General features: G+C 48.2%; 3 protein-coding genes across 3 annotated transcripts in view; 2 read left to right on the top strand and 1 right to left on the bottom strand.

Moving 5' to 3' along the window:
- TAP1 (transporter 1, ATP binding cassette subfamily B member) overlaps positions 1–13,913 on the top strand; it is a 209,578-nt gene that overhangs the window by 45,369 nt on the left and 150,296 nt on the right. The gene's annotated exons all lie outside the window — the stretch shown is intronic.
- The window catches only part of LOC134949551 (putative nuclease HARBI1), a 144,337-nt gene that overhangs the window by 99,594 nt on the left and 30,830 nt on the right, over positions 1–13,913 (top strand). The gene's annotated exons all lie outside the window — the stretch shown is intronic.
- Positions 1–13,913, bottom strand: part of LOC134948034 (major histocompatibility complex class I-related gene protein-like) — a 33,839-nt gene that overhangs the window by 308 nt on the left and 19,618 nt on the right. The gene's annotated exons all lie outside the window — the stretch shown is intronic.

Here is a 13,913-nt window from a genome sequence, read left to right as displayed (position 1 = left end):
ATAATTAAACATTTTGATAATTAGTGTGGTTCTGGTTTTATTTACCATTATGTAAGTTGCACCTACAGGTCTCTGCATTCAAGTATGTGAGTATATGGCACTAGGGCCCTCATTCCGAGTTGATCGCTCGCTAGCAGATTTTAGCAGCCGTGCAAACGCTAAGCCGCCGCCCACTGGGAGTGTATTGTAGCTTAGCAGAAGTGCGAACGGTTGTATCGCAGAGCGCCTGCAAAAAAAATTTGTGCAGTTTCAGAGCAGCTCAAAACCTACTCAGCGCTTGCGATCACTTCAGACTGTTCAGTTACGGATTTGACATCACAAACACGCCCTGCGCCTACCCAGCCACGCCTGCGTTTTCCCAGCCACGCCTGCGTTTTCCCTGGCACGCCTGTGTTTTACCGCACACTCCCTGAAAACGGACAGTTGCCACCCAGAAACGCCCACTTCACGTCAATCACTCTGCGACAACCAGTGCGACTGAAATGTATTGATAGACCCTGTGCAAAACTACATCGTTCGTTGTGCCCGTACGTCGCACGTGCGCATTGCGCAGCGTACGCATGAGCAGAACTGCCGTTTTTTAGCCTGATCGCTGTGCTGTGAACAAATGCGCTAGCGATCAACTCGTAATGAGCACCTATAAGCATTAAATAAGGTGTGAGCATAGGGAACGCTGACCAGATATCAGTTCTAGTGGGGATTTTCCATGTGTGTGACGGGGGGGGGGGGGGGGGATGTTATCAGAGGCGTATCTACCTATTGGCCAGGATGGCACTCGCCAGGGGAGCCAGCCTAGGAGGGGCGCCACCCGACGGTGCCATCCGCGGCTAGGAGGTGGATACGCTTCGCACGTTTGTTCCCCCTTTCCCTGGCATTTCCTCACCCGTCCCAGCATCAGCCACGGTAGGCAACAGATGGAGCCACTGTAAGGGGCTGGGGTCCGGCGCTGCATCGCATTTCAATAAAGAAACACTGCATAAACTACAGCTCCCAGCAGCCCTTGCTGCCGGAGCTCACAGAAGCAACGGCTGCTCGGAGCTGTAGTTTATGCAGTGTTTCTTTATTGTAATGCGGCGCGGTGCCGGCAGAGCTGGATTAAGGGGGGCACTGGGGTCAAGTAACCCTGGACCCCCAGCTGATAGGGCCCCCCGCCACCCGCAGCGGATCAGATCTTTATTACCGATCCGAACCGCAGCATTGCACCAGCACACCAGCAAGCCACTGCGCTGACAGCCGTCATTGACAGCCACCGCTGCTGCCGCCCGCATAGCAGTGCTTGACTTCCTGCCGGCGGCTGTCCAGTAGACTCTTTAGTTACAGCCTGCAGCTTTCACTGTCACAGTCTGACTGGAACGGCACGCAGGCTGTAGGGGGGGAGGGAGATTAAGAGGAGGAGTAAGCGAGGACATAATGCACTGGGTGTAGCCAGTGCCACACCCGGAGGAGGGAGGATGAAGACTGTGGATGCTGTAAGTAATTCAACTTTCATTTTTTTTTTATTATTAAATAATCTTGAATTAATTAAAGGCACTTGGTCCTATATCTGTGTATATATATATATATATATATATATATATATACACACACACACACACACAGGCAGCGGCACTTGCGGACATCACAAGAAGGATCAAGAAGACTACAAGAAGCCGTTCCACAATTTTGTTTTATTTTACTGTTCCTGATGAAGGCTGTATACTGTAAACCGAAATTGTTGAACGGCTTCTTGTGGTCTTGTATCTTCTTGTGAGGTCCGTGGGCTCTTTTGTTTATTCTATAAATATACCTGCGATTTGGAAGGCACCTGGCAATACTGCTGTGATTTTACTCTCTCTCTCTCTCTCTCTATATATATATATAATGCCAGGATGTCCTCTGAGATTAGTACAATCAATAGGAAGCACTCAACCGGCTTTTAAATTAGTGTTAATCTGCACCCGTGCCCCAGGCCCCCCATAACCTTAATTCGGCTCTGGGAGTCGGACCACGGCGCCTTACAGCGGCTCCAGCTGCTGCCTGTTGTGGCTGTTGCCGGGGCGGGTGAGGAACTGCCAGGGGAAGGGGGAACAAAGGTGCTGCCTCTACAACTAATAATATATATATATATATATATATATATGTATGTGTGTGTGTATGTATATGCATGAGTGTGTGTGTGTATGTATATATATATATATATATATATATATATATATACACACGTAGTTACACGCACTTTCCCTATATCAAATATGGGGGGGGGGGGGGCGCCAGTCCCTTGTTTTACCAGGGGTGCTCGGACCCCCAGATACACCCCTGGATGTTATAATTAAACATTTTGATAATTAGTGTGATTCTGGTTTTATTTATCATTATGTAAGTTGTATCTACAGGTCTCTGCATTCAAGTATGTGAGTATATGGTGGTACTTGTAGTTCTCCAAGTGGCACACGACCTGGCAACTATGGATATGCTGGTACCATCATGCAAATAAATGTTGTTTCTACAGGTGCTGAACATTGGGCCTGATTCCTGGCTGTACACTGATGCATTAGCAGCTGCCGTCCCGCCACAATATACCAACGTCTTAGCCAGCAGGATTTGTATTGAGACAGCCACCGGAAGCCTCCCTAATATCTCAGCAACTGAATACAGACGCAGATATATATTTAGAAATCTGTTACTGTGCACATAAACATTTCATTGTGTGAATATACATTCAAGCAATAATCTGCTGGTGTGCGGCTCAAACTACAATTTCCCTTTGGGTATGAAAAGAGTTGGTGCAATAGGGTGCGCTTCAGATAAATGTAGTGCGTGGCCACCAAATTGCTTAGGTGTAAAAATAAAAGGTCATACTTCCCTTAATACTTCACATATGCAAATGAGGTCCTTAGAGAGGTTCCATATGGAAAAGAGCAGATAAAAAAGCATATAGTGTAGTATATTTGTGTAGGGAAGATTTATTACACTAACATTCAAAGTACAGATAACACAAGTAAGATACACGTAAAAAACTAATAATCCTTCTTTAAAATTAATAATTCCCCAAATGGAGGGTAATACAGGTGGAGGATTACCAGAAGAGAGTGTATAGTGGGCGTTTCAGATGTAACCTTAGGGTAACTGGCTCCGGAACCTGGTTCCCTCGTCCACGTCACAAACGTCTGGTCAGCCTTTCCCTTGTCTGCAGTTCATCCAAATCTCCAATCTCCTGCTGCTACGCGTTTCGGGATCAACCCTTCATCAGGCAGTGAGAGTGGAGTGTACAGAAATCTTATTTATACCCTTAGTGAGATTCATTTCCGGGTCAGGGGTCATGTCTCAGCCCGGATAGGGAATACAAAGTTCTTTTGGTTTTAGCTTAAATATACCAATCAGTCGAGTATAAAATATACATACATCTTATAAAACATTTTTGAAACTATAAATTATCATGGAATTATGTGTTTTTTAAAAATCGCGTCCCGGTCACCGGAAGTGACGTTGCCGCAACTTCCGGTTGCGGCCGTGAAATAGATATTCTTTGAATTCTTCTATTAGGACGTGCGGCGGTGTTGAGGAACAGTACTGAATGCTCCTTTCTTTGTTTGTCTGTTCTTAAAAACCAGACTTGGTGAGCATCTCCGGAACATCAAAAAAGGGCTGACCACACATTCACTATCAAATCACTTCAAAGAAAAACACAACTGTTCGACTCAAAACATCATCCGTTTCCTAGCAATCGAGAATGTAAAGAACAACTGGAGATATAGAGACGAAGCGACCCGACTGGCTAAAAGCGAAATGAAATGGATACATAAAACCAAAAGCTTGATTCCCCATGGACTTAATGCAGATTTTGAAATAAAATGGTTCCTTCAGTAACATTCCACACCCCTTTTACCACCATCACCCTCACCCTTATCCATGTATAGGCACCATTTACCTATGTCTATACAATGCATGCATACCACATCTTTACTGTCACCTAATAATCAAATTAATCTAAATGTCCCACATATATCATTCATGATATCCATTTAGATATATATCTATTTTTTTCATTTAGATTAACAGTAAGGACACTGTGTTCCATCATCCAAATGAAACTGTTGTCAAATAAATAAGCCATTGGAAACAATGGTACGTCTCAGAATGCGTACCATACCACTGAAAATTGCTCTGGACTAATTATTAATGAACTATCATCCAGTATATACTCAAGAGATTTTCAATTTATGAAGTACCACTTTTGAGAAATGGATACGTGACCTCCTATGAGACCTGCAAAAAGACTTTTTTAGCTGCTAAACTTGTTTTACTATTAATTTTATTATTATGATGTTGTGCTGATAACGTGATTTGTATTATTCATTTGGGCATAGGTATGAACGCTGAACCAAAAATATATACTGCCCATTGTGATACATAATCGCCATAAACTTTATCCACACCACCAGCAGGGACGCTGTGTTCCATTATCAGTATGCGAAGGAAGTGCGTCACCGGAAGTACCGGTGCGGTGCAAGGTGCGTTCCATCACACGGAAGTGAATGCGGAACCATGACCACAAGATATCTTAACTTTGAACAGACAAACAAAGAAAGGAGCATTCAGTACTGTTCCTCAACACCGCCGCACGTCCTAATAGAAGAATTCAAAGAATATCTATTTCACGGCCGCAACTGGAAGTTGCGGCAACGTCACTTCCGGTGACCGGGACGCGATTTTTAAAAAACACATAATTCCATGATAATTTATAGTTTCAAAAATGTTTTATAAGATGTATGTATATTTTATACTCGACTGATTGGTATATTTAAGCTAAAACCAAAAGAACTTTGTATTCCCTATCCGGGCTGAGACATGACCCCTGACCCGGAAATGAATCTCACTAAGGGTATAAATAAGATTTCTGTACACTCCACTCTCACTGCCTGATGAAGGGTTGATCCCGAAACGCGTAGCAGCAGGAGATTGGAGATTTGGATGAACTGCAGACAGGGGAAAGGCTGACCAGACGTTTGTGACGTGGACGAGGGAACCAGGTTCCGGAGCCAGTTACCCTAAGGTTACATCTGAAACGCCCACTATACACTCTCTTCTGGTAATCCTCCACCTGTATTACCCTCCATTTGGGGAATTATTAATTTTAAAGAAGGATTATTAGTTTTTTACGTGTATCTTACTTGTGTTATCTGTACTTTGAATGTTAGTGTAATAAATCTTCCCTACACAAATATACTACACTATATGCTTTTTTATCTGCTCTTTTCCATATGGAACCTCTCTAAGGACCTCATTTGCATATGTGAAGTATTAAGGGAAGTATGACCTTTTATTTTTACACCTAAGCAATTTGGTGGCCACGCACTACATTTATCTGAAGCGCACCCTATTGCACCAACTCTTTTCATACCCACATTGATACTCTGGTAATAGGGATTACCTTTGGCGCAAAGGGGGTAGCAGCTTTGGTTCAAAGTTGGCGCCTTAATAGCTCTCTATATTGTCTATACAATTTCCCTTTGCTTTCACATGCTGCAAAACATAGGAAACCATTTGTCTAGATTTCAGGGGAAATCCAACATGCTTTATGTCTCCCAACTAGTTATATGGTATCGTTCTGTGTTGTATATGGTGTCGTTCTGTGTTGTATATTGGCTAAAAGGGGGCATAAGATGCCCAGGCACAGCCCTACCCCCACCAGTATAAATATTATGAAAAGTTTCTGAGGTAAAAAGGGTGGAGCTTCTTCCTCAGGCAGCCAGCACACTACTCAGCGCCATTTTCTCTCCCTCCTCAGGCTGCAGAGAATACGCTGGTCCTCTCCTCCACTTCTGACAAGTACAGGGTGCTATAAAGGGGGGGGGGGGGGGGCACAAAGCGATTGTGGTTCATTTGATAGTGTATATTACTATTTAAAAGTGCTTTTTGGCTGTGGACATACTGTGTTCACAGGCAATACTGGCGCTGGGTTTGTGGACTGGCTGCTCCTATCCTGTGTCCCTCTGACAGATTTTACTGTGGCTCTGTCCCCAAAATAAGTCCCAGTGTGTCTGTGAGTGTGGTGTACACGTGTGAGGCATGTCTGAGGCAGGGAGTTCCTCCCCGGAGGAAGCCATTTTAGGGACACAGAATTGTAATGTGGTGGCGCTACCGGCACACCAAGAGCCTGCATGGGTGAAAGAGCTACGTGACCGTATGCATCTGATTAACCGTAGATTGGATAAGTATGAATCTAAGGCTGCATGCTGGAGAAAATCTGTGGAAGATGTGATTTTTCAGGATGCTGTTATTCCTTATGCGGGCGGCCCCTCTGGGTCACATAAGAGACCATTTGCAAATGTTGTAAACACTGATACCGACACGGATTCTGATTCTTGTGTCGACAATAGTGAATCCAGAGAGATAGATCATAAATTGGCAAAAAGTATACACTATATGATTGTGGCTATAAGGGACGTGTTGGAGGTTACAGACAGCACTCCTGTACCTCAGGAGAAAGCTTATTTATGTAAGGAAAAGAAATCCAAAGTCACGTTCCCTCCTTCACACGGACTAAATGCTCTGTTTGAAGGGATGTGGGTGAATCCTGATAAAAAAAATTGTATTCCCAAAAGGATTCACATAGCTTATCCTTTCCCGGTTGAAGACAGGAAAAAATGGGAGTCACCCCCTGTGTTAGACAGTGCACTTTCCAGGTTGACAAAGAAGGTAATTCTCCCTGCTCCTGGCACGGCTTCTCTTAAAGAGCCAGCAGACCGCAAAATGGAAACGACATTGAAATCCATTTATGTTACCAATGGTGCACTGCTCAGGCCCACTATTGCCTGCGCATGGGTGAGTCGCGCTATTGAAAAATGGTCAGAAAACGTGTCATCAGAAATTGACACGATTAATAAATATAAGATACTCTTTAAGTTAGGGAATATCAAGGACGCTGCCGCCTACATGCTGGAAGCAATGAAGGATATTGGACTCTTGAGTTCACAAGCCGCTACCATGGCAGTATCGGCTAGGTGGGCGTTATGGATTCGCCAGTGGAACGTGGATGCAGATTCCAAAAGGAACATGGAGGCTCTCCCATATAAAGGTGAGGCCTTATTTGGCGATGGCCTGGATGCGTTAGTCTCGGCAGCTACCGCAGGTAAGTAAACATTTTTGCCCTCTGCGCCTGCACCGGCAAAAAAGACCTATCACCCAATAAATACAAAAAGACGAGAGGTTCCCCCTTCTTTGCAGGAAGGGGAAAGAAGCCCACACCGGCTCCAGGTTCCCAAGAGCAAAAGTCTAGCCCTAATTCTGCCAAATCCCCAGCATGACGCTGGAACTCCCTTGCGGGAGGCCGCTCGGGTGAGAGCACGTCTCAAACTCTTCAGCCAGGATTGGATTCCGTCTGGCCTGGACCCCTGGGTGTTGCAAATAGTATCCCAGGGATACAAACTAGAGTTTCAAGACGTTCCCCCATGACGATTTTTCAAATCGACCTTGCCAGCTTCTCCGCCAGAGAGAGAAGCAGTAACAGCGGCAATCCAAAAAATTATGTCAAGACCAGGTCATAGTCCTGGTACCGTTGTCACAACAAGGGTGGGGTTTTTTTCAAGCCTTTTTGTTGTTACGAAGCCGGTTGGCTCGGTCAGACCGATCCTAAATGTAAAAAATCTGAATTTCTTCCTGAAAAGGTACAAGTTCAAGATGGAATCACTTCGGGCGGTGATTGCCAGTCTGGAGGAGGGGGACTACTTGGTGTCAGTGGACATAAAGGATGCTTACCTGCATGTTCCCATTTTTCCTCCTCACCAGGCTTATCTGAGATTCGCGATTCAGGATTGCCATTACCAATTCCAGACGTTACCTTTCGGTCTCTCCACGATGCCGATGGTATTCACCAAGATGATGGCGGAGATGATGGTCATCCTTCATCAGAAAGGAGTCAATATAATCCCATATCTGGACGACCTCCTGATAAAGGCGAGATCCAGGGAGCAGTTATTACAAAACATATCCCTCTCCCTGTCAATACTCCAACAACACGGGTGGATCATAAATTACCCAAAGTCACAGTTGGAACCGACGACAAGGTTGTCTTTCCTCGGGATGATTCTGGACACAGAAGTTCAGAGAGTATTTCTTCCGCTTTAAAGGGCTCTGGAAATCCAGAAAATGGTAAAACAGATATTGAAACCATCAAGTGTGTCGATCCATCAGTGCATTCGGTAGTTGGGGAAGATGGTGGCGGCCTAAGAGGCCATACAGTTTGGCAGGTTCCATGCCAGAGTATTCCAGTGTCCAGTGGTCGGGGTCACACCTACACATGCACAGAAAGATAATCCTGTCGTCAAAAAAAAAGGATTTCGCTCCTGTGGTGGTTGCACAGCTCTCACCTGCTAGAGGGACGCAGGTTCGGCATTCAGGACTGGGTCCTAGTAACCACGGATGCAAGTCTCCGAGGCTGGAGAGCAGTCTCTCCGGTAGAAAACTTCCAGGGACGTTGGTCACATCAAGAAGCCTGCCTTCACATAAACGTGCTGGAGCTAAGAGCCATTTACAATGGCCTTCAACAAGCGGCACATCTTTTTCAAGACCGGCCCGTGCAGATCCAGGCGGACAATGTAACAGCAGTCGCATACATAAACAGGCAGGGTGGAACGAAAAGCAGAGCGGCAATGACAGAGGCGACAAAAATCCTCCGCTGGGCAGAAAAACGTCTACAAGCTCTGTCGGCAATATTCATTCCGGGAGTAGACAACTGGGAAGCAGACTTCCTCAGCAGACGCGATCTCCATCCAGGAGAGTGGGGCCTCCACCAAGAATTCTTCGCAGAGGTGACAAGTCTTTGGGGAGTTCCTCAAATGGACATGATGGCGTCTCGTCTCAGCAAGAAGCTTCAGAGATACTGTTCCGGGTCGAGAGACCCTCAAGCAGTAGCAGTGGATGCACTGGTGACCCAGTGGGTGTTTTCTTCAGTGTATGTTTTCCCTCCACTTCCGCTGATCCCAAAAGTACTCAGGATCATAAGAAAGACAAGGGTTAGAGCAATCTTCATTGTCCCAGACTGGCCAAGAAGGGCTTGGTACCCAGATCTTCAGCAGTTACTCATAGGAGATCCTCGGCCTTTTCCTCCTCAGGAGGATCTGCTGCAGCAGGGGCCGTGTGTATACCAAGACTTACCGTGGCTACGTTTGATGGCATGGCTGTTCAGCACCGTATCCTAGCCAGGAAGGGTATTCCTAAGGAGGTCATCCCCACCCTTATTCAGGCCAGAAAGGGAGTAACGTCAAAACATTACCACCGTATTTTGGAGAAAATATGTGTCTTGGTGTGAATCCAAGAAAGCTCCTACAGAAGAGTTTCACTTAGGAAGTTTTCTCCATTTTTTGCAGGATGGTGTGGAGACGGGCCTACGATTGAGATCAATCAAGGTCCAAATTTCGGCCTTGTCAGTGTTCTTCCAAAAACAATTGGCCTCTCTTCCAGAGGTTCAGACCTTCGTGAAAGGGGTTCTGCACATCCAGCCTCCATTCGTTCCTCCAGTGGCACCATGGGACCTTAACGTGGTATTGCAGCTCCTTCAATCGGATTGGTTTGAGCCTCTGCAAAAGATAGAGTTGAAGTTTCTCACTTGGAAAGTGGTGATGCTTTTGGCATTGGCATCCGCAAGGCGGGTGTCTGAATTGGGGGCCTTGTCTCACAAGAGCCCTTACCTGATTTTCCATGAAGATAGGGCAAAGTTGCGGACTTGCCAACATTTTCTTCCAAAGGTGGTTTCTGCTTTTCACATAAACCAACCTATTGTGGTGCCAATAATTACTGACACATTCACTGATTCAAAGTCTGTAGATGTGGTTAGGGCTTTGAAAATCTATGTTGCTAGAACAGCTCGTATACGGAAAACAGAGGCTCTGTTTGTCCTGTATGATCACAACAAGATTGGCTGTCCTGCTTCCAAGCAGACTATTGCACGTTGGATTAGAAATACGATTCAGCAAGCTCATACTACGGCTGGATTGCCGTTACCGACGTCGGTAAAGGCCCACTCCACTAGAAAGGTGGGCTCATCCTGGGCGGCTGTCCAGGGGGTCTCGGCATTACAACTTTGCCAAGCAGCTACTTGGTCAGTCAGGGTCAAACACATTTGCTAAGTTCTACAAGTTTGACACCTTGGCCGATGAGGACCTGAAGTTTGGTCAATCGGTGCTGCAGGGTCATCTGCACTCTGACGCCCATACTGGAGCTTTGGTATAGACCCCATGGTATTGATGTCATCCCCAGCATTCTCTAGGACATATGAGAAAATAGGATTTTGATAACCTACCGGTAAATGCTTTTCTCCTAGTCCGTAGAGGATGCTGGGCGCCCATCCCAGTCCGTACTTTACCTGCAGTTTAGTTACTACAGTTACACAAGTTGTGTTATCTTGGTTGCTGCAATTAGTTCATGCCTGTTGGCGTGTGTTATGTTGAATGCCATGTGTGCGGCATGGTTGAGGGTGCGAGTTGGTAGATATCTCACCACTAGTTAAGTAATTCCTTTCCTCAAAATGTCCATCTCCCTGGGCACAGTTCCTACAACTGAGGTCTGGAGGAGGGGCATAGAGGGAGGAGCCAGTTCACACCCAATGAAAAGTCTTTAGAGTGCCCATGTCTCCTGCGGATCCCGTCTATACCCCATGGTCTTGATGTCGTCATCAGCATTCTCTACGGACTAGGAGAAAAGGATTTACCGGTAGGTTATCAAAATCCTATTTTTTGCCTCCAAATTCTACACACAATACCCAGTGGCATCACAAGGCAGGTGCGGGGGGTGCGGCCCGCACCTGGGTGTGACACCTGGAGGGGGTGACACCAAATGTCAGCTCCTCCGCAGTGACAGGAGCCAGGTGCTGCAGTGTGAAATTCCGCTACAGCACCCGGCTCCTGTCATAGCAGAGGAGCCGACAGCACACTGAAACCGTCTCTGGGGGAAGCCCAGCATCTCCGGAGATGCTGGGCAGCCAAAAAAATGGGCGTGGCCACACTCAAGAAGGGGTATGGCTACGCTCCAGAAGGGGTGTGGCCACTGAAAATGGCCCACAGTGCCAGTTACATTGCCCCACGGTGCCGGATACATGCCCCACGGTGCCAGATACATGCCCCACGGTGCCTGATACATGCCCCACTCAGTGCCAGTTACATGCCCCACTCAGTGCCAGTTACACTGCACCACTCAGTGCCAGTTACACTGCCCCACTTAGTGCCAGTTACACTACCCCACTCAGTGCCAGTTATACTGCCCCACTCAGTGCCAGTTACACTGCCCCACTCAGTGCCAGTTACATTGCCCCACTCAGTGCCCCACTCAGTGCCGGATACAATGCCCCACTCAGTGCCGGATACAATGCCCCACTCAGTGCAGGATACAATGCCCCACTCAGTGCTGGATACAATGCCCCACTCAGTGCCGGATACAATGCCCCACAGTGCCGGATACATTGCCCCACAGTGCCGGATACATTGCCCCACAGTGCCGGATACATTGCCCCACTCAGTGCCAGTTACATTGCCCCACAGTGCCAGTTACATGCCCCACAGTGCCAGATACATGCCCCACAGTGCCAGTTACATGCCCCACAGTGCCAGATACATGCCCCACAGTGCCAGATACATGCCCCACAGTGCCAGTTACATGCCCCACAGTGCTGGATACATTGCCCCACTCAGTGCCAGTTACATTGCCCCACAGTGCCAGTTACATGCCCCACAGTGCCAGATACATGCCCCACAGTGCCAGATACATGCCCCACAGTGCCAGTTACATGCCCCACAGTGCCAGTTACATGCCCCACAGTGCCAGATACATGCCCACAGTGCCAGTTACAGTGCCCCACAGTGCCGGATACAGTGCCCCACAGTGCCGGATACAGTGCCCCACAGTGCTGGATACAATGCCCACAGTACCAGTTACATGCCCCACAGTGCTGGATACATTGCCCCACAGTGCCGGATACATTGCCCAACAGTGCCGGATACATTGCCCAACAGTGCCAGATACATGCCCCACAGTGCCAGTTACATGCCCCACAGTGCCAGTTACATGCCCCACAGTGCCAGATACATGCCCCACAGTGCCAGTTACAGTGCCCCACAGTGCCAGTTACAGTGCCCCACAGTGCCGGATACAGTGCCCCACCGTGCCGGATACAGTGCCCAACAGTGCCGGATACATTGCCCCACTCAGTGCCAGTTACATTGCCCAACAGTGCCGGATACATTGCCCCACTCAGTGCCAGTTACATTGCCCCACTCAGTGCCAGTTACATGCCCCACAGTGCCAGATACATGCCACACAGTGCCAGTTACATGCCCCACAGTGCCAGTTACATGCCCCACAGTGCCAGTTACATGCCCCACTCAGTGCCAATTACATTGCCCCACTCAGTGCCAATTACATTGCCCCACTCAGTGCCAGTTACATGCCCCACAGTGCCAGTTACATGCCCCACAGTGCCAGTTACATGCCCCAGCCCCACAGTGCCAGTTACATGCCCCACAGTGCCAGTTACAGTGCCCCACAGTGCTGGATACAATGCCCCACAGTGCCAGTTACATGCCCAACAGTGCCAGTTACATGCCCCACAGTGCCAGTTACATGCCCCACAGTGCCCCACAGTGCCAGTTACAGTGCCCCACGGTGCTGGATACAATGCCCCACAGTGCCAGGCCCCCCGTGCCGCCGCCGGACCCCCGTCACTCACCTGTGAGGGGAGGAGAGCGCAGCGCATCGCCTCTCCTTTCCCTTGCTGCTTCAGGTCTCCGGACGCCGGCGACTGTCTGGCGCCGGTTCGCTAGCCAATCAGAGCTCGCGGACCGGCAGCCAATCAGGAGCCGGTCCGCAAGTCCTGATTGGCTAGCGCCGGAGACCGGACACGGCAGCGCTGCTGGCAGCGCTGCTAGTGCTCCCAGCGGCGGTGAGGGGAGGGAGAGACCCTGCGCTTTCTCCTCCCCTCACATTTAGGGTTAACGGGGCGAGTGGGGCATGATGCCCTGGACACCGGCGGCGCCCCCCTCTCCTGGGCCTGCCAGGGCGCCCAGGGCACGTGCCCAACTCGCCCTACCCTAGTTACGCCTCTGATCTGACCCACCTGTCTGATCGCAGCTGGCTCCTATGCTGTGCAAGTGAGCTCCAGTACCTGGGATCGCGCAAAATTACTGCCTTGCCCCGGGTGACGAAAATCCTAGTTTCGGCCCTGCAGAGAGCAGAGCCATACTGATGGAATCGTGTCATCACACTCCGCAATGACCATTTACGCCGCACCATGGGGGTCATTCTGAGTTTTTTGCTCATTGCCGATTTTTGCTATGCTGCGATTTGTTGCTAAATGCGCATGGGCAAGGCACGCAGGGCGCATGCGCTTAGTTATTTAACTAAAAGCGTAATAGATTTGCTGTGGATCCTGCGGCGTTTTTCAGTCGCACTGCTGATCGGTGAATGATTGACAGGAAAGGGGCGTTTCTGGGTGGTAACTGAGCATTTTCCGGGAGTGTGCTAAAAAACGCAGGCGTTTCAGGGAAAAACGCGGGAGTGGCTGGAGAAATGGGGGAGTGGCTGGCCGAACGCAGGGCGTGTTGGTGACGTCAAACCAGGAACTAAACGGACTGAGCTGATTGCAATCTGTGAGTAGGTCTGGAGCTACTCAGAAACGGCAAATAATTATTTATTAGCAGTTCTGCTAATCTTTCGTTCGCAATTCTGCTAAGCTAAGATACACTCCCAGAGGGTCGCGGCCTAGCGTGTGCAATGCTGCTAAAAGCAGCTAGCGAGCGAACAACTCGATATGAGGGCCCATGCCCCCTACATATATTTATATATATATATATATATATATATGTATATAGGGTGAGCTGACAGCGCCAAAAAATAGTAGAAATAATTTTTCACAGTATGTCTATTATATTCCCCTGTGAAATGTT

Source organism: Pseudophryne corroboree, chromosome 8 (genome assembly GCF_028390025.1).
Source record: "Pseudophryne corroboree isolate aPseCor3 chromosome 8, aPseCor3.hap2, whole genome shotgun sequence".
NCBI classification, from domain to species: Eukaryota; Metazoa; Chordata; class Amphibia; order Anura; family Myobatrachidae; genus Pseudophryne; species Pseudophryne corroboree.
The sequence above is the reverse complement of the archived record's forward strand: the minus strand, read 5'-3'. Positions and strand labels throughout refer to the sequence as shown.